At 46.1% G+C, this 25306-nt stretch overlaps 1 protein-coding gene across 1 annotated transcript in view; it reads left to right on the top strand.

The window, feature by feature from the left end:
* Window positions 1-25306, top strand: part of SLIT1 (slit guidance ligand 1) — a 119338-nt gene that overhangs the window by 59510 nt on the left and 34522 nt on the right. The gene's annotated exons all lie outside the window — the stretch shown is intronic.

Genomic DNA, 25306 nt, shown 5'->3' with positions numbered 1-25306 from the left:
ATTCAGTTGCCCATTACTATGCATTGTTTCCCATCAACAAACAGGCCGCAGTCAAGGCTAAGGAGAGGGAGAATGGCATTTGTCCACTTTGCATAACAGAGTCGCTTGGCGTCAAACAATCCTCTTGCCCAGCAGTCCTCTTGCAGAGAGCATTCTTTCATGTCAAACCAATGTGCTTACTAGAAAGCATGCCAGGTGTTCTTTCATATAATATACAGCCATTTGGTTTCATGTCCCAGATGTATTTTAGCACTAAACCAATTTTATCCGGGCATTTTCTCATGAGAATATCTCCTATTGTGGAACTAGAGGGCAACTGATTGATGAAATGTGGGATAAAAGAAATTAAGGTTTGTATCAAATTAAGAGAGGGCAGCTGCTGAAATGGAAACATGGAAATAAGAGTATTATACTTAATTTAGCTAAAATCTGTGCAATTTTGTGTGTGTGTGTGTGTGTGTGTGTGTGGCGCAGGGGACAAATTGTATAACTTTGTTTCATAGTTTTATGCTATCATCTGCAAACCTTAAAAGTGGCATCCAGTTAATGAACGATTTATATTGATAATTATAGAGATCTTAACATTGCTTTTAGCACCTTTTTCACTGTTCAGAGTACAGGCTGCTAACGTTCAGTATTTCCTTTTTTGGCTCTTGGCATTTAAATCATCCTAACCTTACGTCTTAACTCAGCATCCTGGGGAGCTGCTTGCACTTAAACAGAAGATGCTAGGAAACTACATAGGCCAGGAAAACCTGATTTTCTCCCCCACTGCCTGTATCTGAAGGAGAGTCCCCATTGCCACTTGCACTAACAAGGAGCGTCTCAGGGTAAGGTAATGTCCAGGACTCAGTCATGGTGTATTTGCTTAGCGACACTTGGTTAAATATTTATCCCCTGCGCTGTTCCTCCCCCCTCCCGCAACTCAGAAGCACATTAGTTGTTAAATGCCCCTCCTCGGGACGGCATGTGGCTCCCGGACCCTGACAGCTCAAGCTATCATTTGTACCTGTGAATTATTGATAAGCTATCAGACAACCCAGGTCTTGGAAGAGACAGGCTGCTTGGATGGTAAAGGTGCTGGGCTGCCCCTCTGCTGTATGTGTGGGTGGGTGGGGGGAAGAGTAGTCCAAGGGAAGATTTCCTCTCACTGGTGCTCAGCTGCAACAAAAGCTATTGTAACGCAGTATCCCTGTGTTTGGATCAGGTGTCTCACTTGAGTGTGGTGTCATAATACAGGGCTTGGTCAGAATAAGCACTTCCATAGGATGAGAACCAACATGGCGTGGTGATTAGTGTGCCAGGCTAGGAGTGGGCAGGCCTGGGTTCAGATCGCCTGTCTGCGGTAGCTAAGGGTCAACACCTTGCCTTCTGGAGATGTGTTGGTGGGCGGAGTTCATTACAGTGGTACCTCGGGTTAAGTACTTAATTCGTTCTGGAGGTCCGTGCTTAACCTGAAACTGTTCTTAACCTCAAGCACCACTTTAGTTAATGGGGTCTCCCGCTACCGCCATGCCGCCGGAGCACGATTTCTGTTCTCATCCTGAAGCAAAGTTCTTAACTTGAGGTACTATTTCTGGGTTAGCGGAGTCTGTAACCTGAAGCATATGTAACCTGAGGTACCACTGTATTAGTAAAAGCCATATCCTAGCAGAAGGCTGTGTCTGGTTTGTGGTCTGTCTCTTCTTTGTAAATTAGGCCCAGTTTAAAGTGACGACTTTGGACGTTTGTCACCTCTAACCTAACACACTGTGGGAGGCACACTGCGGGAGGCAGTGGAAGACAGGAGTGCCTGGCGTGCTCTGGTCCATGGTGTCACAAAGAGTTGGACACGACTAAACAACTAAAAAACAACAACAACCTAACACACAGGCTGTTATGTGGATAAAAGGGGGTGTTGTGTGGATAAAACCCTCAACTCCTGGTAAAAAAATGGAAATAGTAGGTCTTTGCATGTCAGTTCAGGAATTCACAAAGCTTGGAATATGTAGATCTACTTGCTGTTTCTCTCTCATGGATGATGCTAGGCGTCTGGTTTGAAGTCTGGGCAGTCCATGCCCTACACACACACACACACACACACACACACACACACACACCACCCATACAAGGGTTGTATTGGCCAACCACTGGCCTTGAAGATCCAGCAGGCATTCCAACCATCCGTGTTTGGGTTGGCCCACATTTGGCTCAGAATCCAAGGGAAAGCCAGCAACTAGTGGAAATGCCTTTTCCCTAGTCTGAAGGAGCAATTCCTCAGGGAATCTGTTAATGTGCTGCTTTTGTACATATATAATCATAGAATTGTAAAGTTGGAAGGGACCACAAAGGTCATCTAGTCCAACATGGGGCTTGAACCCACAACCCTGAGATTAAGACTTTCATGCTCCATTGATTGAGCTACCTTCTCTACACCAATGTATGTGCTTCTGGAAGAGGTAAACTCTACTAGTTCCTGTAATACGACTCTGGAGACTGCACAACACAGAAAGCAGCCCTGGATGAATTATTACAATGACCTTACAATTACAGTGACTATTACAATGTAATTAAATCCTTTCCCCCCCACCCCCAAGTGGTAGGGAGCACCACACAGATGAAAATAAGTCCCAGGCTGCAAGTGCAAAGATACCTTCACTGGCTCTGCCTTCAGTGTATCAATATCAAGCCCACTGTGGACTCACGCTAGCCGAAAGCCTGTCATTCCTTGTTCCCTTTCTGAGTCTTAATTCTGAAAACTTCCCAAGGGCAGTCCAAAAGCCTGCAGCTGGTGTGCAGAATCTCTTTGGCCCTCCAGCTGTTGCTGAACTGCAACTCTCATCATCCCTGGCCATTGGCTATGCTTGCTGGGGCTGATGGGAGTTGTGGTTTAGCCACAGCTGGAGGACCAAAGGTCCCCCACGCCTATGGATTCTTATCAGCCACCAGAGGTAGAGCCTATAGTTTCCAGGTTCCTACCACCAATGTGAGGCCCCTGAATTGCTGAGTTATTAACTTCCTGGTGAGTACCAGGATGGCATTGGGGCATTTGTTTCATTTCTGATACATTTTGGATAGAGGGAAAGGAGTTGGACCTGTCCTCAGTGCACACTCATGCGCTGACCATGTTTCCAGCAGGCTGTGCTCAAAATCTCACAGCTCTGCTCCGTACATAGCCATGAATTCCAGAATCTAAACCAGCCTTTGTGGTTCTTGAAATGTGTGTAAATGTTATGGTTGTTTAAAAATGCAGTAGATGGTAAATATTTAAACGTGAAGTGTCCCTGGTTCCCCAAAGTGTGTAGAAACTGGTAGCTGAAAGCAGTTCTGCCTCCCTAAACTCAGCAATATGTAGATAAGCAAAGGAGACATGTGTGTTCTGGAGGCAGCGGGAGAATTGAGGTTGGCCCTGAAGACAGGCCTCATTAGAATATTATTTTCGAAGTGACAATATACATGCATGTCTGAAATGGGATGTGAGCATTGGGGGAAAGGTATTGTGTGCCATGTTTTCACTGCAGGGTATTGTAGCAGCTTCGTGAAATGCCTACCAGAATATTTTGATCATTTTTCCACGATCAGTTATGGTCAGCAAACTTTTTCAGCAGGGAGCCGGTCCACTGTCCCTCAGACCTTGGGGGGGGGGGCAGACTATATTTTTGGGGGGAGGGGAAGAACGAATTCCTATGCCCCACAAATAACCCAAAGATGCATTTTAAATAAAAGCACACATTCTACTCATGTAAAAACATGCTGATTCCCAGACTGTCAGCGGGCCGGATTTAGAAGGCGATTGGGCCAGATCCGGCCCCCAGGCCTTAGTTTGCCTACCCATGAGTTATGCTATATAGAGTTACACGATGGTAATTGGGGACGCGGGTGGCGCTGGGGACGCGGGTGGCGCTTGGGGACGCGGGTGGCGCTGTGGGTAAAAGCCTCAGCGCCTAGGACTTGCCGATCGAAAGGTCGCCGGTTCGAATCCCCGCGGCGGGGTGTGCTCCCGTTGCTCGGTCCCAGAGCCTGCCAACCTAGCAATTTGAAAGCACCCCCCGGGTGCAAGTAGATAAATAGGGACCGCTTACTAGCGGGAAGGTAAACGGCGTTCCGTGTGCTGCGCTGGCTCGCCAGATGCAGCTTGTCACGCTGGCCACTTGACCCGGAAGTGTCTGCGGACAGCGCTGGCTCCCGGCCTATAGAGTGAGATGAGCGCACAACCCTAGAGTCTGGCAAGACTGGCCCTACGGGCAGGGGTACCTCTATGCGCCTCTCTAATTGGAGGTAGGATGGTATACTCCAGCTTTGTGGGGAAAAATAACCTTGCTTATGTATATCATCTGGACAAAGGCATGAAAGGAAAAAAGTAATAATTTATTATTGCTTTGTTAATTGCCTTCTATGCAATCATCTCAAGGCGATGTACAGTAGTAAAAAAGACATGACCCAGCCACCTTCAAATGTCACACAATGGAACTCAGTGGCACAACCTTATGACCCTGGGAGGGCTTGCTACTTTGGATAAGCAAGATGCAAGTCTAAATGGAGGTGCCTATTCTGAATTGGTTTGGATGTGTTTGTCTTCATCGCTAAGTACAGTACTAATATTGCTGTGCTTTTGTGAATGTATCTGCATGGTCAGAAGTTTGAGGATTTTAGTCCCTGTTGCCTGTACAACCTGGGAAGGGGAGCTGTGTTTGCTCTTTCCCCGCCATCTGAGCCACCCTTAGACCATCCTCATGGATAGTATTGGCCTTCCTCCATTCCTGCCATTTTGGTCTATTGCAGATATTATATGACCCTTACGGAGAAAGACCATGTCATACACACCGTACGATACTCAGGGCACCCCTGATAAATGTATAAAGGTAGTTATAGTTAACGACTGTGACAATTGCTCCCTGGGGCTATTCCACCACTCGCTTCTGCTTTGCTGTGCTGGAGCAAAGGTGACTGCAGGCTTTGACTACGTGCAATGCCGTTGAATTTAATGGTGCATTTCCTATTAAAAATCTTATACAGGAGATTGGCCTGGATAGCCATTAATTGCAGTGTGTGGTGGGGTGAGGGGGCAGCTGGAGCCCAGAGCAAACTGCAATCTCTGGCAGCAAAAAGAAGGAAAACTGCGAGAGATTGATTGCAGCACAAAGGCCAGAGAGCCTAATTCTTTCCTTGTCCCCATCCGCTATCACTCCCCCTTTTCTTCAGTCTCACTCTGCCTCAAATCTGGCAGGCAGCACAGGGCAAGACTATTCCAATATTGACTTTGAAGTGTGAATTTCAAACCCTCGTGGCCTTTTTATTATCTCGCCTGGGCCTGACAAGGAGAGCGAAGAAGTGCCGAGAGATGAAACAGCTTAGCTTTTCAAAGGCTGCCACTTCCAGGTTCACTTCCACAGCCCTATCACTTTGCAGGCAATTACACTGCATTCTTTCTCAGCACTGATTCTCTGCTCCCTGCTGAAAAGCCAGGCTAGAAGGGTAATAAGGAGGGGGTACCTCTCCTACCTCCCAGTCCCCCACCAACCTCACTGATGCTTCTGCCTTGCTTCCCTCAGTGCAGCTTTCTGCTACAAAACTTTGGAACTAGAGTGGTCAAAAGCATCGCCACATGTGCATATATTGCCTGTTTGCATGTCTGAACTATGAGGTGAGTGATAACCCAAGAGGTCCTTTTGTGTACCAGACAACAGTAAACCTGCAGTGGTTTCATGTGGCACCTCTGTCTTGCTAGGCTAAAAGACAACCGCCTGTGCTCTCTGAGCTGCACTCACAGCTCCTTCCTTGCTGTGCCTCTGAGAATAGTCATGCAGTGCTTGAGGCCAGGAATCAAACTCCAAACAGTTCACTGTGTTTGCTTAGCTCACTGGGCTGTGTCAGGGCTACAACACTCGTGTGTGTGTGTGTGTGTGTGTGTGTGTGTGATGTGGTAGCGTTTCGAGCTGATCACTTTCTGTCCCTTGATGAATCTCCAACCCTAATAAATGGCTGCAAGAAGGCAGATGGGGCCCTGCTTCCTGTCTGAAAAGAGAGATGTATGAAGATTGCTCACCCAGCCAAAAAGACACGCTTTCCTTGCCGCAGTGTCAGTGGACAAGGGGCTAGTTTGCTGAGCCTGCCGTATCTAACGCAGTGTCAGAAATGCCTTGAGATCCTTGCAATATTTAATTAGCATACAGCTCTCTGAGCGCCAGGCAGGAAATGTGTTTGCTAATTAGACATTGTTGATTTCATACCCAGGAACATAATGAATGCCTGGCGGGTGCCCAAAGCAGAATCCCTTCCTCATTTCTATGCATGTATTCCACTTCCTACCAGCTGGGTCTTGCATGTCTGTGGGGCTGGTGTGCATTCACACTGGGCGCCTTATAGGAGCACCTTATGATGATGCAAGAACACCAAGTATTCCTAGGTTGTGACGTGGAACTTCCCTTCTTTTCACCCAAAGTGGACATTAAGAAATGAACTTTTAATGAGAGAGAATTAAAGTGGCAAAAGTGTACAATACATGCACATCAATATTTAAAGGAGTTAAAAGAAATGAGAAATTTTGCCTATGAATCAGGGCATCTCTCCGGCTACAACATCAGCTTGTTCTGTGACGGAGTGAGTGATCTATAAAGATAACTCAACTAAAACTACAATTCCCAGAGTTCCTTTAATTAAATGATAACTTACACCAATATGGTTGAAGTAGAGGTGTGTGTGTGTCCTTAGTCTTTTTGTTTTCACATTGCACCCCCACACACATTTTCACACCTTATGTGCATTGGCTGTAGGGTGCTGGAATCATGAACCTATATAGTTGAACCATAATCCCTGAACCCTGGGCATGCTGGCTGGGGCTGATGGGAGTTGGGAATTCCACAGCTACTGAATGCCCACAGAATGGCCTATCCCTGATCTGAGGCCTGTTTCAAACAAAAATGTTTGTCTACATTGAAAGCACATGTTGCATGTACCCTAAGAACATACCACAGATCTATTTAATTCAGCATTCTGCTCCACTGCTACTGCCTTGACATTCTTGTTGATTTCTTATGGCAATTATAGGCAAGTTGCTTTGGTGAGGAAAAATATAAATAAATAAATTTCCACAGCAACCAACTAGATGCCTCTAGGAAGCCACAAACAACATGTGAAGGCAACAGTCTACATTGCTCTTCCCTCCCGGCCACTGATACTCACTGACTTGTTGCCTCTTATTGCCACATACCGGTATATGCAGTCGTCATGTGTCTTTACAAGGTTTGCATGCTTTTCCCTAGATTGAAGTGCTGTTGGTGCTGAAATCATTTCATGTTTGAAGCAATCCTAGCCCCGCACCCCCCGAGTGTTGGATTCATCAGAGTCCTTCAGATATTCAGATCATATCTGTGCTGCAGATGACCTTTCTTCTGTGTCATGGGTTTGCATTGCTTGCCATATATTTGTTAGCTGCCTGCCTGCCTTTTCCATTGCTCCCATGTTGAATGCAGAGTTCTTCTCTGCATGTTTGATATCCCAACAGGCATGGAACAGAATACAGAGTACAGAATAGAGATGTCCTCTATTAGTTCCAGTGGTGTCTTGCACACATGGGGAACTGGGCAGCCCCTGTTGAAGCAACCACTAAATGTGACTATGAAATGGGCTCATCTAGCTTTCCTGGTCTTTTCCTGCTGCTCTTCACTGGAGCTACTTGTAGAATGATTTTTGCAAAGGAATAAGAAGGGATCAGGAGCAGTTTTTGTGACATGAACAAGGCAATTTTTGTGGTTATTGTAGCTCAGGAAATGTCCAAAGTGATGTGTGTCTCATAGCAAGCCGTAGTGGGGAAAGCAGAGTAAGGGCTTACATGGAAGTGTTTTGATCATTGTTTGGTTAACTAAAGGCTGGTCGCTGTCTGGCTGTCTGGGTGGCAGAGACCCGGGCACTGACTGGACATGCTAATACCAAGGTCTGAACTGCTGCCACCTAGCCTATGACTGGAGGCTATGATACTAGTCTCAAAGAAATGATGCTGTGCCTGCCAACTGCTGTCTGCTTGGCAGCAGATGCAATGCCAGCTCTTATTCAAATGCCTAGTGCCAGTTCCTTGGGATGCTGGTAACATGCGCTACAATTATTTGGAGAAAGACATGGCTGGCCTCCTCTCTTTCTAGGAAACCATTCATGTTCCACGTGACCGCATTTGGGAAGCTGCAGTTTTTGAGCAGCAGTTGGGAAGGAGTGCTTAATTTTCCCACTAAAATTTTCCTTCCCTTAGCTTCCTTTTCCCCCTGTAGAGTTTCCAGATCATGAAAGCTGCCAAGCAGAGAAGAATATAAGCACCCTGATGCCTTTGCTCAAAATTGCTGCTGTGCATTTAATAAAGCAGTTGTTACGTGCATTTGCATGTAATGTATAATTTGCCCTTTTGTTAGTACAGGAACTGGCTGACAGCCTAGTTGTGAAAGTAGAGAGTTGGTCCTGATGTGCTTGTGTCCTCTTCATCTTTGATTGTCCCCATTTCTTTACGTACCTGGGATGATAATAGAGAAAGAAGGAACTTTGAGAGATGTTTATAGTGAAGGAAGGAACTCTTGTATCCAACTATCTAATTGCTCCTGTCCTCTGACACTCAGTCCAGAACTGTCCCTCAGGACTCTGAAGACGAGAAACACATGGAGAATAAAGGCATTGTAGGAGACACTTTCTGTAGGAGGACACGCTTTTGTTTCTTTTGATACCTGACCTTTTAACACTGATTTCAGAAGTTCTAAGCACTGTCCCCTTCAACCCCTCTCTGCACCCAAGCAATTCCATAGACACTTATCCTGTGTGTGTGTGTGTGTGTGTGTGTGTGTGTGTGTGTAAGTGTGGTTGATTTGGCACACATTTTCTCCGTGCAGGTTTTTGCACCCAGGGCCCCACCATTCAGAAATCTCATTCCTCACTTTCATCTTGGCTGTGGGAAGGCAGGGAGCCGATAATGAGGAAGGAGTATAAATGTCAACAGAAAACCAGCTTCAGTCAAAACTGATAAAAATAAACCCACCAGGCTTTCATTTCTCAGGATATTCATTCTGAGAAGGTGTCTCTTCCATTGGGTCCTAGAGATTCTCAGTGCAATCTCTGGTTTTTGTGCAAATGAAGACTTTCTTTTAAAAAAAATTGAGCTGACTTCCATTGGTGGGAATGCAGAAGGTGAATGGAGTCGTTCCTTAAACTGTATGGTATGCATAGATTGTGTGCTAATCAGAAACTCATCACATGTAAAACATTTGTCTGGAGTGTTTTAATCAGAGGTGGGATATTCTCTTGGGCCCGGTCTTATTTCTTGGGCCCGGTCTTATTCTTGGGCCCGGTCTTATTTCTTGGGCCCGGTCTTATTCTTGGGCCCGGTCTTATTTCTTGGGCCCGGTCTTATTCAACATCTTTATCAATGACTTGGATGATGGACTCAAGGGCATCCTGATCAAATTTGCAGATGACACCAAACTGGGAGGGGTGGCTAACACCTCCGAGGACAGGATCACACTTCAAAACGACCTTGACAGATTAGAGAACTGGGCCAAAACAAACAAGATGAATTTTAACAGGGAGAAATGTAAAGTATTGCACTTGGGCAAAAAAAATGAGAGGCACAAATACAAGATGGGTGACACCTGGCTTGAGAGCAGTACATGTGAAAAGGATCTAGGAGTCTTGGTTGACCACAAACTTGACATGAGCCAACAGTGTGACGCGGCAGCTAAAAAAGCCAATGCAATTCTGGGCTGCATCAATAGGAGTATAGCATCTAGATCAAGGGAAGTAATAGTGCCACTGTATTCTGCTCTGATCAGACCTCACCTGGAGTACTGTGTCCAGTTCTGGGCACCACAGTTCAAGAAGGACACTGACAAACTGGAACGTGTCCAGAGGAGGGCAACCAAAATGGTCAAAGGCCTGGAAACGATGCCTTATGAGGAACAGCTAAGGGAGCTGGGCATGTTTAGCCTGGAGAAGAGGAGGTTAAGGGGTGATATGATAGCCATGTTCAAATATATAAAAGGATGTCACATAGAGGAGGGAGAAAGGTTGTTTTCTGCTGCTCCAGAGAAGCGGACACGGAGCAATGGATCCAAACTACAAGAAAGAAGATTCCACCTAAACATTAGGAAGAACTTCCTGACAGTAAGAGCTGTTCGACAGTGGAATTTGCTGCCAAGGAGTGTGGTGGAGTCTCCTTCTTTGGAGGTCTTTAAGCAGAGGCTTGACAACCATTTGTCAGGAGTGCTCTGATGGTGTTTCCTGCTTGGCAGGGGGTTGGACTCGATGGCCCTTGTGGTCTCTTCCAACTCTATGATTCTATGATTCTATGAGTAAAGCAATGGAGGTTACCATTTTAATAGCAAGGCTTCTCTTTCACATTTATAGTGCATTTCAGTTCTCTCTCTTTAAAGTGTCACTGTCCCAACCATTGTATGATGTGAGGGTTCATGAAAGGAACTTTCCCCGCAAGGTGAAGGAGGACAAAGTTATCTGATGCAGGTCTTCTTGTTCTCAGGTTACATTGTCAGGTTGCTGCACACCATACAGCTGATTCAGGCTACAAATAGAGCTACCCACCAATCTTTGTTGTTGCTGATAAGAAACTGTATTGTGTTGCATCCTGCACTCAATTCCCCCCACCCTACAACGCCCTGCATCTGTCACACACACACACACACACACACACACACACACACACGGCTGGCAATGTCCGAAAGCCACAAATTCCTAATTATAACACCCATTAACTCCCCCTCCCCATCTTCCTAGCCAAATTTAAATTCTGCTTTTATGACGTTGAGAAACCTGATTCCACTGACCCAGCCATCCCACAGGCCCCACTTATTTCCTACTTGGGTGTACTTGAAAATGCACTTGTCGTCTACAGCCTTAACAATTCAATAGTTTGAAAAGGAGGCATTTTCAAACGCAGGGCCATCGTATACATGAGAATTTAAACATGTTCAAAATTTCTCATGTTTAAATTATGTGACTAAATTAGCAATTTATGGACAGAATTCACAGTTTCTAAACTCATTTGTACAAAATATGCATTCTGGTAATTTTTATTAATGCCCTGAAAAACCCTGAGCTTTGTGCTCAGTCCGTAATAACATATTGTAAGATAAGAATGACATAGGCTTGCAGTGAAAGATATTCTGTTGCTGTGTGATCTGATGTTGCAAGTGTAGTCACATAATTGCATGAGTGGGACCTGTATCCTGCTCCTCCTGTTCACTCTTCCAGCCAGCCAGCCAGGGCCACAATAACCCAATCCATTCCCCCTCCCACCCAGTTTCCCACCCTCCATTTCACCTGCTTAATAGAAAGTCAGCATTCTGTGGTTACTGTGCACTCTCATTACTTATTGCGCTTTTGTGGGGGAAGGATTCCCCCCACCACAGGGTTTTTTCCTTGAAGATATTGGGGGGGGGTGTACTTTTGCAAACCATAGGATTCAGCCAAACCTGTATAACACACTGAATAGATTATAAAGTGAGTGTTGCAGGCCTGTGCCTCTCTGCCTCTTAGTGGGCTGACTGCAGAATCCCAGTACAAACAGGACTCAATTCTCAGCTTGGCTTAGCTTTATCTTCACCTTTCTCAGATCTGCACAGGTGAGAATGCCCACTTCACACTTATTAGTGAAGTAAAGCCATCACAGTGGGAGTAAAATGAACTCTGAGCACAACACCATCCCTGAAAAGCCCCCTGTGGGAACTAGCACCAGCACGGAAGAAAGAGACCATAGCTTTCTCATTTTCACCTTGGATGAGTGTCTATAAAAATAAGGAGCTCCATGCTGACAGGGATATGCCTAGTGCCAGCTATCCTATCCGGCTGGAAGAAGAGACAATGATGAAACTTATTATGCATAACCACAGAGTGCAAAGTTATTTGGTCTTCTTGAGACACAGTGCCTCCTAGAGTCCTTTCTGGAGCAGTGCAGGTTATCACTTCCCCTTTGATGGCGAAGGTCAGGCAAATGAGGATTCTGTTAGGTGCAAAGCCTTCCAGGCCTAAGGCATGATCCATAGCACTGAATCTAGGGGTGCTTCCAGATGGGAGCCTTCTATCAAAAGTGGGTGGTTCAGATTCCATTTGTGCATGTTAGGCACTGTAGCTTAAACACATTCCTCTTTTTGTCCCAAAGTCATGGATAGCAATTGATATTCTGCTGTTGCTGTCTATACCAGTGGGTGGTGCTTCATGGGATATATCTGGGCTCTTGTGCTTTTTTGTCCCACTCCTCCATTACTCCACCACACCCTCTACAGATTTCTGTTTTGGGCATTCACATAGGTATTTCTGAATCTGTGCATTGTCCCTTAGGAAAAAAAAATCTGCAGGAAGTGTGCAAGAGCCCAACAGCCAAAAGTTTAGTTACCACGTTTCACAATGGGCAAAATGAAGTGAGGGAGGGCAATATCAATTTTCCTGTGTTTGTTTATTAATTTTTAATATTGCGGTCTTATGCAAGAGTGAAAATTACCTGACTAAAGCTTGCACAAGACTGACAAAGGGGGATTGTTGCGAAAGACTTATCATCGTCATCATTATTATTATTGAAAGCCGAATGTATGTACTGCCATTCTAGCCTCCAAGGTACCAATTCCCCACATGTACTGTGTGGGGATCATGAGAGAATGCCTCCTCTAACTGGGTTGTTAACATTCAAGAATGCTTTCAGCATGCAGCAACTGATGGAAATATCATTTGGGCCACCAGAAACAAAATGACTATTCTGTTCAGGTGAAGAGCAGATGGAAGTAAGGGGGTGTAGTGCTAAAGTCTGCTTACGAAAACAGCACCATTAATGTGACAAACTGTCCACCTAAACAACAACAAACACATGAATGAGCTTACACACCAGTGAATAGCCTGCTGGATCAGACCAATAGTCTATCCAATCCAGGAGCCTTTTCTTACAGTGACCAGCCAGATGCCAAAGGGAAGCTCAAAACAGAACTTTCCCCACTTGCAATTCCCAGCAGCCACCAGCAACAATGATGGAAGATATAGAACAGGTTATTTTTTTACTTGTAGGATTTTATGTGATAAGGGGAAATCTAGATTAAGTGTAAAAAAATAATGTATGGTTTGGTATTTTAATGATTACAGCTTTATGTGGACATCACACAAAAAAGACTTGTATGCATGACAGTACCCATTTCACAATAGACTCCTGTCTGGAAGCACCCTGTATTGCCAAACAGGCTTCACTACAACAAGCGATCTGCTTATCTCCAATGGGAGGTGCTGTGTTCACCTCTCCTGCACCAGAAATGGATAGACAGAAACACATGGATGGATTGAGATATGTAGAAAGTCATTTATGCCCAAACAAAGAGAGTGAGAGAGATCTTGATATCCATGATGACTCAGAACCATAATTAAATGGCTGTTCCCAAGATATTTAGATAAGGGGGTAATTAGTTAATTAGCAACAACACCAATCAGAGGCAGAAAGCACAGCAACTCTGGGAATCACCCGCCCCCTTTTTCCCATAGTGAGCACTTCCCAAAGTGGAAGCCTTTTTCAGTCCCTTGGTGATGGTGGTCCACCTAGGACTTGGTTGTGCCAAGTGACCACCAAGTGCTGGGCTTTGGAGCCGCATTGTCTGGGGTCCCAACAGGAGCGTGTCCTTCAAAAAACCTTATTCCAAGTAGATCTTCATGATTAGAAGAATACAATTTACTGTGATGGTGGTGCGGAAGAGAAGGCAACAGTTCTATGAATCTGTCTCCAGAGTCATATTTCCCTTGTAGTTCAAGCTAACCTTGCATCATGTGAGCAAGATGAAACCATTCCCTGGTAAACCATATTTCTTTTAATAAGACACCTTTTAAGATATTTGACAGTGCCTCTTGTCCCCATCACTTCTGTAAGCTAAATGTGGTTGGTCCTATTTCCCCTTTATATGTTGTGCATTCTGTAAACCCTTGATTTGCCCTTGTTTCTTTAGTACGAATCCTTTCCAGTTTGTTTGTATCTTTATAATGTGGTGGCCAGAAGTGGGTAAAACCCCACAAAAAAACAATTGAGTCAGCAGCTGTGGCCGCTTGGCAGTGGGAGCCAAATTGTCACAGCGCAGTGCAAGCTGCTGGGGCTGCAGAGTCAGGGGCGTAATGAGATCTTAATAGTGCAATTACAGCCCATTGATTTACTCAGCACATAATTGGCAGTGGCAGCAGCTGCCCAGTAATGGATGGCTGTGATTATTGGCAGTGAGGAGTCAGGAAAGACAGCGCTGAATTTTTGAGGGGCCATGGCTCAAGCGCATGCTTTGCATACAGAAGGTCCTGAACACAGAATCCGCCAAAGGATTTCAGGAAGCAGGCTGGGAACGACCTCTTTCTGAGATCCTGAAGAGCGCTGCTGGCCAAGAGTATGAAATGCTGAGCTAGGCAGACCAATGGTCTGACTCAGGATAAGGCTGTTTCATATGTGCCCGTGTGGTGTAGTAGTTCGAGTGTTGGACTAGGACCTGGGAGGCCAGGGTTCAAACCCCCAGTCCCCGTGAAACTCTTTGGGTAATCTTGGAGTATTCACAGTATCTTAGGCAGCCCACCTCGCAGGACTGTTGTGAGGGTAAATTGGGGAGGAAGAAACCATGTACACCACCTTCAGCTCCTTAGAGGAAAGTGGGGGTGTAAATGCAAGATATGATTGAAACCAGGAACTGCTCTGTGTGCTAATTTTATAAATCTTGTGATCCAGACAGTTTGCAACGAATCACCTGTCTCAATGGCCCTGGTAGGACATGTCCACTCACATTGCCTCTCTTGGCAAGATGAGAAAACAGAGGGACAAGGTGCATTGGGCTTTGTTGAGAATGTAGTGAGAAAACTTCTTGGCACTGTGGCAGGACATGAGAAGCCAATGGTTTAAATGTTATCCTTAATGAAGAATGAGATCCTGGTGAGCAAGAGGGCAGACTTTAGGTACTCTTCATGCAAACATCCCTGAAAGACCTGGTGGCAGCCACATCCACAGCCTATGCTTCACGTTTCACACCACACATAGTTGAGCAGGCCTGTGAATTTCTGAAAATCCATGTTGAGAAGTAACACAGAAATTTTGAAAGCAAGTTATCCTCTCTGAGGTTTCCATCCCTAATGAAGGTGCTAATTGCCCTATTGATTTCCATTAGAACCACTCTTCTTAGGCCTCACATTTACCATTCTGACAGCTCCTGCTCCTTCATAATATGGTCAATAACCATAGTCCCTAACAGCAGTACTGTGTTTGGAGAAGTGAAACTCATTGTTTATTCACCTGGAATTTAGTTAGTGGCTGTACGTGCAGTCAGGGTCAGGGAGGTGGATAAAGTTCCTGCAAAGAATTTCAGACATTCCTTATATTGGATTAAACCTGTCATGCAGCACTGCCTAGCTGTGACATTTCTTCTGGGTCACAAAACCTAAAGTGCTTCATCTTTTCCCTGCAGCTGGTATTGGACTTTTCCCCCACCCATTGTAGTGGGTGTTCTTAAGACCTTGGTACAATAAGCAGCATGCAAACACGTCTTGGTCTTGCCTCAGAAGCACAAGGTGCAGAGGCTTCCTATTTTCTTTGCATCTCTGTCACATCTGAAGCTGCTCTGTACAGCTTCAGGTATTGTGCAATCTGTACAACTTCTGTGCTCTGTACAGCTTCTGATATTGTGCAATCCAGTCGCCCTATTTGCTGTTCCTTCACGAAACACACGGCCGGGGTGGGGTGGGGGTGTTGTTGTATATAGTTAGTGATCTCTTGAGTCCTGTTATTTTGGAAGCAAATCAAGTGTGTTTCTGCACCATTTCAAATTACAGAGAAAACTTAATATGTAGGGTTTTATCAAATCTGGGAACCAGGAAATGGAAGAAACCCATCAAATTCCTTGCAGTATCCTGTCTGCCAGGAAGCCCTGAATTGATTAGAATCATGATCAAAGGGCTTGTTGTGAATGTCTTCCTCTACAAATTCCAGAGCCAGTATTGTCTATGCTCAGTCTGGATGTTTGAAGTTTGCCTCTAAGCCTGACACTGTAAAACGTAGCTGTCCTTGGGTCAGAAAACAGCAACAACAAACCAAATTAATATACAAAACGCTGTCTCAAAACACAAAGACAGATGCAAGATGAGAAGGGTTTCTCTCACCCACCCTCCTGGCACAGGCCAGGGAATTTCCTCTTGTTAACACTAAGCCCATTCTATTTTTATTATTTTTAAAAAACAACCTTGTCTTTGGCTACACGTGTCACCTCTAGGAAAGCTCCTGGTTTTGCTTTGCAACCTAGGAGTGATGGTAAATGCATCCCTTCCCTGGGCAGCTTATTCCAGTGCTTAATCCAATTCATAACCATTGTTGTTCCCAAGTGGGATGTGTCATGCTTCACCTCCCAGCTGTCAGTTCTTGTTGTGCTTCCTTCACTCTTTAGTGCTCAATTTCTTCTCCCTGGGAAGGTATCTGCCAATGCACTAATTCCATTGCACCCTTCTCTTTAAGACATTAAACAGATTTGAACCCTTATTGTCTGTGACTCTCAGGCTCTCTCATCTAATTTCTAGATGGAGCAGTGATGGCGGGGGGAGGGGGGATACATGGGTGAAGGTCTGAGGATCCTTCCCTGATATTCCATCCCACAGAGATTGAATTGGCCAGAGTATCTCATTTGCATGCAGGGGGCTAAATACATTTCAGCTTTCCAGTCACAGCGGGAGAGGAAGGAGGCAACTGCTGCTGCAGTAAATTGCATTTGAATTTACAAGTACCTGCCTGCTGGCCTGCAGTTTTGAATGTGTTTTGGGGGGAGACAGAGGGAGATTACTTTTTTTAAAGGCCCATTCAGAACACTGTGATGCTTAAAATCCTTTGGTTTTTTTTCCCTTTCTACCTTTAAAGTGTTGCCCTGTCACCTCCGGAGTCTGTGTTGTCAGTCTGATACAATGGGTAGCATCCTTAACATGCCCTGCAAGAGCCTACCATCCCACGGCAGGCCAGAGCAAAACAACTGGTGTTGATTCTATGCTATCCAGTATGCTTTGTGCAATGCTCTTAACCCACAGGTATAGATTCCTGCTTTGAATCTAAATAAGTGTGTCAAAATGGAGCGGAGTTGCAAGTGTGCTTCCCTTTGGCACAAGTGCAGGTTATTCCCCTGGGAAATGTGATCCATTTTCACCACCCGCTGGCTGTCGGCTGATCCTACCTGTCTCCTGGCTGTTGTCTGCATGCCTCCAGCAGGCACAGCAAGGCCAGCAGCTGTGGAAGCGTCACTCCCAGGGGCTGGATCCAAGGCCACTTTGGTGCTAATTACTGCCCACAAGCAACAGGGACGGATGGGGGCGAGGTGTTTGAAGGATGCACGCTGTGTTGGTGGTGCTGGCGACCAGCTTGGTGGGCGTGGCGGTGGTGCCATTTAAAATCCAGTGGGCCTTCTTGGCCCCATAGGAGTTTCTTCTGCTCCCAATCCTGGCAAGATGCAGCTGGAGTCTAGTGCACCACAGGACATCACAGACTGCCAGGTCAGGGATGGCTGGGATGGAGACAGATCTGGAAGGGTCTGGAGGTGTGGCAGCAGATGTCAGAGCAGCTTTCAAGCTGGGCCCAGTACACCATAGGTCTGGGAGCCACCATGTTCAGTCCCAGAAAACCTCTGTTTGCCGGGAAAGGCTTAGGCTTAGCACCAGGAGTTGATTGCAGCTGGCTCAGGACTTATGTGACATGGATAAATTAAAGCAAAAACGCTCCTCAGGAAGCCTGCCTAGTGAATGTCAAACCAACAACCTTTCATCTGTAGAACCTGCACTTGGCTGAAGGGTTAATGCCACTTAACTTATAGCACCATGGTGTGAGAGAGCCCAGCACTTAGCTATGTAGTCTCCAGAGTAAAATGAGACAGACAGTAGACTCTAATAAGGAATCAGAATTCCAATTTAATTCTGTCTTCTAGGAGAAGCAGATCTGAACGGAGCAAAGGAGATAACTAGAAGGCGATAAGGAGAGGTGGAAATGGAGGTGGGAGAGAGAGCAAGACACAGTCACTTGCACACAGGCAATCACTTTGGCAGTCTGGAAGTTTTTAGAGGCTGAACATCAGGAATGCGGTTGTTGGTATCTCCTCACTTGTTAGCAAGAGAACTGTGTCCAGGCACTGTGGTGGCTGTTTAGAAAGGGTGGTATAAAGGGGCAAAAGTTTTGTGTTTTAAAACTTCCATGCCATCCCTATATATCTGTAAGGTTGCTTATCTCTTCTGAATTCAATGTTTCTACAGAGAATGGGCTGGGCATGATTTTATTTATATACTTCCTAGCTGATAATTCTGGACAAGGTGGCATACAAATAGAAGTTTGCAAAATATCCACAAAACAAAAAAATTGCAACCTTCAATCCTTGTTAAAAATCAATCAACATTCTCAGACTGTCGGTTAAAACACTTTTCACAGCACTAGCAACCCACAATCCAAGCCAGAAGGCATTGATCAATAACAGGCTAAGCAGGAGATATGTGTTTAATTTCCCCCCCTTTATTCCCCCCCCCAAATCTAGGTGCGTCCTATGGGCCGGTGCGTCCTATAGGGCGAAAAATACGGTAAATTCAACTCAGAAATGTCACAGAAGCCAGTGTGACTAGTATGGTGTAGATATTACTGAAGCTGACATTCTTATCCCTATCAAAACTTAAGTTTCAAAGGGCAGTCCCACAAAGAGCATAATGCACTTGTCAAGCCTGGATGTGAGTGGGGCACAAAATGTTTTGGCTGAGTTAGACCTATCCATATAAGGCTGCAGTTGGCATATCAGCCAAAGAATGCACCCTTAGCTACCAGCACCACTTGAGCATACATAGCTCACACCAAGTCCAGGAGTGCTTCCAAACTGTGTACCCAGTCTTTCAGGGGAGCGCCACCCCATTGAGAACCAACTCCAAACCTCCTTCCAGAGCAGTCAGTCCCCCATCCCACAGGACCTCTGTATTTCTTTGATTCAGCCTCAGTTGGCTAGACCTTCTCCTTCCCAGTGTGACAAGCAAAGGAACCTCTCTTGGATTGGAAGATGGAAAAGAAAGATAGAGTTGAGTGTCACCAACATACAGCATGCAACAGACACAATCCAGGCATGACAAACTGGCAGATCCTTCCTCTGTGGGTGCAATATATATGTGCCTCATACCTCCCTGTGGTACGGATAGAAATGGAGTGTCTGGGGAGCAAATTCTGCACTGCAGGTTCATTATCTCCCCACTGGTGACTGGGCAATGAAGACAGGATTTTCCATGGCATGGCTAAAGGCTGGGCAAGATGGTCTGGAGCAGTAGGAAGCAATTACCATCCCGCTGAGCCGAACCCTAATCCCCTCAAACAGCACGAGGGGCTGGCAAGCCAAACACGCCTCAATCAGGTTAAAGTGTGAAGTTGGGATTAGCCAAGAGAATGAGAGCCTCATAATACCATTGCACCCCCTGCTTGCACCAGGCTCAGCCTGGCCCATAGGGCAGGAGATTAAGTGCTTGGCTTGTCTGCCTGAGTGGGCTCCCCACTGGGAAAGCTGTGTCCTATGGATGTCAGACAGTTTGGCTTTAGTTACTTGCTGAGTGCTGGCCAGGATCTCGCACTGGGAGGCCTCGCTTGCTCCCACAATCGAGGCACCAATCCCAGCGAGGGATCCCTCCAAGTGGCTCATGTCCAAGGCACACAGGGGAGGAGGGATGGCTGAGGCAAAGACAAAAGAGAGGGTGCAATGTTGAGGGTGCAGGCTAGCCGGGAAAACTCTCTCGGTGTCATGATTTGTTTGGTGATGGGATGCGACCACAACTGAAACTGGAAATTGGGTCAGATTGCCCTGGAGAGGCTGGGGGTCATGCCTGTTTTAAAGGAGTCATTGGGTGAAAGAGATGAGCTAACCTTTTCTAAACTAAATGCAGAGATAATTAAAGGAAATCAGCATGTTTTCTGGACAAAGTGGTTTAAGTCTTTGCACATCATATTTCATGTTGTATCAGGAAAGATAAACAATAAGGGTGACTTGGGGGTCTGTAGAATGGAAGAGATGTCTTGGAACACCCTTGTCCAAACTGAGCATTCCCATCACATGTGGAAACCCCTCCCCCTGTTTATTGCCTATTTAACATTGAGCAGTAAAAAGTAACGTAAGCACTTTAATTTTATGAACCTCATATTCTGTTTGTGTTGCTATTAAATTGCATTTAGTTCAAAGTCAGATGAAGAGCCTGGGAGATATTTGCCCTGCTCTGTAGTCCTACCAGAATTTGCATTGCTTGAAACATACTTTGTTGTATGCATACTTGTTACGGGGTCTCCTAGTTTTCACTCACTAAGAGATGATCCTTCATTCTGTAATAAGGCTGCTTTTCTTGGGGGTCTCAATTTCTCTGACTCAGCATAAATGGATTGCAGGATGGCGCAAGTAATGGTCAGATCGTTCCTCTAAAGCCAGACAAAGCTGTTGCTACAAGCTGTCATTCATCAAGACTGGAACAATTTGTGTCTGGGAAACTGGCAGCTTAATGTTCCTTGTAGTTACTGTGATACTGAATGAAAACAGGTCCATACATGTAGAAGAGGGAAAGAACAGGGTGATTTTCTCCATTATTTCCACTCACCTCTAGGGCAGCTGCCTCCCTGAAGAGTGTGAATATGAACTCTCCAAAGGCAGGGAGGGTGGAAGGTTACACTACTCCAAACTATGCTCTGGCTCAACACCTGAGCAGCAGGTTGTTGGTCCTATTGATTGGGGACAGACCAGACCATGGAGAAGAAAAGAACCAAAAGTAAATAAAAATAGCGATAGAATCAGTCGCTGTGAAGAGCTGGTGGACTCCAAGCAAGTCATTTGTGGTAACAATGTTATAGAAAGATTTGAAGTTCCTAATAATCTCTAATATTCCCAGATTTTTAATTCTGAGGATGAAGCGATTGGAACTCCTACTTTCAGAAGAACTAGGGTTTTAAAAACTTTCAATATGACACAGAATGTTGAGTTGTCTGGAACTCTGAAAGTCCTCATTAGATGGGCATGTTATTTGTGCTTTGGCATTTTCACAAGGGCCTGGTTGTTCTAACAGTTTTGTGATCATGCACTCTTTCGGAGGAGAAATGTTGGCTCCCTGTTCCCAAAGGTTCTTTCCTTGGATTTTTAAGTGCCTCTGGCCAAATGCACCTAATGCATGTTTTATAGGATTGTGTGAATGGGGGCCAGTTCATATACAATGCTAATTCATGATTTATTAGACAATGGTTTATTAAGCCATGGCTTAGTGTTATGTGTGAACCTAGTCCAGCCGCTTCATTGATGGTTTAAGGTCACTTGTTAACCAAAGTTTGTAGTTTTAGCCTTGGTTAAATTTACCTTAGTTAAAATTACCCACAGCTTAGTCCTGTATGTGAACTTAGACCTCTGTCTTAAATACGGTTAAGGAGCTATTGTGTCCCAAAAGCTACAGATCTACAGTTGTAAAGTGGCAAAACAGCTTTAACTATGGTTTGTTTTTGTTTTTTAACTATGGTTAATGTTAAACATCACATGTGAATCAGACCTATGAGACCCTAGAAGCAATTCCCCTTAGGTCTGGAAAGCTGTTAAAAGGATATGCATGGAAACTCAACCAAGGGGAAGCGAGGAAGTCACTTAACCATGTTAATAAGTGTAATTTTAATAAGGCTATGATTTATGTTTGTTTCTTTGTGTATTTGTCTGTCTATAATTTTGTGAAAATCAATAAAAAAAATCGGGGGGGGGGGGACAATTCCCCTTAGGGAATACATGGGAATAAGGTTAACAAACACTTCTCACTAGCTAGTTGTCAAAAATTGCCGTTAAGGTCATGGTGATCCTGGAAGAAATTTAGAAAAGTAATAGTGGAGCCTGGATTTTCTTTTCTTTTTTAAATTGCCTAGGTAAATAGATCTATATATCAAAGGCACATGGTGTGGTGGGGCACTGATGCTCACCTCCCAACAGCTGAATTGTTGTTGCTGCTTACCAGGTGGTGTGGTCCAAACCCCAGATTGGCTCCAAAGCAGTAGCACCAGGCTGGCTCAGCTGATGTGATTGCACCATGCCAGCCTCCTCACTGCCTCACCCCTCCCAGTTGGCAGCAGCAATTGAACTGTTGGAAGGCCCCACCATGGTCTCTGCTGCTGCTGCTGCTACATAGAGATTGGTGAGGGATCCCATCACCTGAACACCCTAGTGCTATTTTTAGCACCTCCTAATAGTAAATTGCCTCTTTATAGCATACACCATTCACATGTGGGATAAACTGAATGAATAGATAAATAAATGCGTCAATCTTTGGAAGTGTTTTGGTTGCCCCCAACATTCACATATATACCAAGAAGTTATTAAGCCTCTGCTAACCCCACAGTGCCTGGGTTAGAGAGATGTTTCAGAGATGAATTGGAGAGGAATACGAAGATGAACATATTCTCAGCTCCAGTGGCGTAGCGTGGGGGGTGCCAGGGGTGCCGGCCGCACCGGGCGCAACATCTGGGGGGGGGCGCGAGTCCAGAGGGAAGGGACAAGTTCCTTCCTCCGCTGGGCTCCCGCCGCCACCGCCAGCCTTGCGCCCTAGCGCGCGCCCCCCGCCGCCGCTGCGGCTGCGCTCCACTCACTGCTCACAGGAGGAGCAGCCGCTGCAGCAGCGCCGACGCCGCCACCGACGCCTGGCCGGGCACGGGCAGCCTCCGCACCTCGCCGCCGCCATCCCCTCGGCCCAGCCACAGGCCGCGGCTGCTTCTGCCGACTGGAAGGGAGGAGAGTTCCGAGGGGCCTCGACGTGCCCTGCCCTCCCCAAAACCCTCCGAGACGAAGCCGGAGGGCGGGTGAGGGTCTCCCGGCGGAAGGGGGCGCCGCTGGCTCCGGCTCTCAGCGCAAGTCTCAGCCGCGGGGGGGGGGGGGGCGAGGACGGAGCGCGGCTGGAAGCCCCCGGACCTGGCCGGGAGGAGGAGAGGCGCTCGCCAAGCCCGGATCTGGAGCGCCTCGGAGCGCGGGCTCCACCTACAGCCTAGGAGAGGAGGGGGCGGGGAGGCACCCGAGGGGAGGGGGCTTCGGCTGCCTCGGCCCGCGGGGGCTCCGCAAATAATAAATTTAATAAATTCCTGCTGAGCCTTTGGGGGGGGTCCTTGGCCCCCCCAGCCCCAGTGGCGTAGCGTGGGGGGATGCAGGGGGGGCCGGCCGCACCGGCCACAACATCGGGGGGGGGCACGCTCGCACTTGAGTGCTAAAATCCACGGGTTAGGGGGCGCAAATTACTTGCCTTGCCCCGGGTGCTGACAACCCACGCTACGCCACTGCTCAGCTCTAAGCCTTTTCATCTCATGCTCCTTAGAAAAGGAGTACAATCATTAAAAAAAAAAAAAATTAAAATGGATGTACTGTGCTATATTAGAAGAAAAAAAAAACTTGTTTTGATGAATTGGAAGAGCCGCAAAAAGATTCCATTGAGCACATGGATTGATAATATGGACAGATTAGCTACATATGAATGAATTGTATGTCGACGCAAATTAAGAATGGATAAATATGAAGAAATCTGGAATGAATATTTAAGCGATAAGGTGGATAGTGGGGGGAAGTGGGGGGAGGAGAGAGAGGTGGGGAAGTATTGTTAAAAGGGGGTAGTCATAGGTATATCAGTGTATTTAAATCTGAATTGTCAAATTGTGTTATTATTGTTATTGTCATTTTCATTGTAGTGTTTTTTGTGGTTGTTTGTATCGAAAAAATGATTAAATAATTTTTTAAAAAAATACCTCATGTTGCGTTTGCTTCAGGTTGAGCGTTTTCAGGTTGCGTCCTGCGGCGACCCGGAAGTACCGGAAAGGGTTACTTCTGGGTTTCGCCACTTGCGCATGCGCAGACGCTCAAAATTATGTCATGCGCATGCACAGAAGCAGCAAATTGCGACCCGCACACGCGCAGTCGCGGGTTGCATTTTGCTCGGGTTGCGAATGGGGCTCTGGAATGGATCCTGTTCGCAACCAGAGGTACCACTGTAGTGGGATCTTGGGGTGTGGGCCTGAGGGAGGGAGGCTGAAGAAAGTTGCTTCCAAAACATGTCCTCTGAGAGAAACATGTCTCTGCGGGCAAAAGTTGCACAGCCGCTGCCTGTAGCGACACGAGGGTCCAGTCTAAAGGAGTGTTGGACACTCATTATGAACAGTGGAGGCTTTTTAATGATGCCACTTAGCTGGAGAAGTTGGTTGTTAGCAGAAGTGTGGAGAAGAAACCAGGATGTCCTGCACACTTCCTTTCCCCAATGCTATGTGCCAAGTCTGAGGAGCTGCTGTTCTGTCTCAAAGGTAACAGATTGAAGAGGTGACATCAGTCAGCAATGAAAGAGCTTCTGCCGCCCTCTCCTGGTTAGGATTGAGCTGTACTGTGGCAATCCTACTTTCTTCCTGCTCTTAGATTGCAGTTATTTTCAAAAAAGGTTTGCAGGGGTGGTGGAGCAGGCTGTGTGTTTGTGTCCACAATAGCATGTGTGCACATATGTGTGTGTTAGTCTCATGATACAGAAATTTATCAGAAGGCACCTCACTGATAAGCATCAGCCATTATAGGCTTGCACGAAACAATTTGGAAGTTAGGAAATGGCAGCAAGGCAATTAAAAACCATCACAGCTTGTGCTCTTTTAAGTTTCCACTCAGGTACTCAGTGTGTGTGTGTGTGTGTGTGTGTGTGTGCTGTGTGTGATCCATAGAATTGCCAAGTGTCTTTGTTAATAAATCAGCAGTCACTGGGCATTTCTGTTCTGAGGATGCCTCTACTCCCAGGGCTGGGAAAGGCAAGTATCAACTGTCCACTCCCTTCTCCCAGCCCCTTCATGACTCTTGGTGAGATACAAGGGGCCAACAGGGATACTGGATGAGGCATGCTGTGGAATGAAGAGCTGGAAGAGGTTTTGCATCTGATAAGACCGCGGTGTGACTCACCTTGTTTCTTGCATGCAGATGCCAGAGACTGGAATATGCATCTTCATTGTCCATTAGGTCACCTCCTTTGCTATTTTTAAAATGGACTGTTCATGTTTGTTTTGCTATTTTTAAAATGGACTGACTGGGTTGCTTTTGTACCTTGCCGTAAATCAGGTGGACACTGGATGTTTGAAAACGTGCATTCTTATTTAAATTGCTTAAGGTATTCAAACCACCATCAGTCATCTCATCTTGCTGCCATGACAGAAGTGACATGAGATGAACCATTCATTATATGAACGGGGCACAGAATGCATTGCTGTTTGCTGTGCCAGTGTCCTGGGGGGTTGTCTGGTGAAAAGAGCAGTATTTTGGGCCACACACAACACCTCTTCAGTGCCAGAGCTCAC

The sequence above is a fragment of the Podarcis raffonei genome, chromosome 5 (assembly GCF_027172205.1).
Source record: "Podarcis raffonei isolate rPodRaf1 chromosome 5, rPodRaf1.pri, whole genome shotgun sequence".
In the NCBI taxonomy this organism is placed as follows: domain Eukaryota; kingdom Metazoa; phylum Chordata; class Lepidosauria; order Squamata; family Lacertidae; genus Podarcis; species Podarcis raffonei.
Note: the sequence above shows the minus strand (reverse complement) of the source record. Positions and strands in the feature narration are given on the sequence as shown.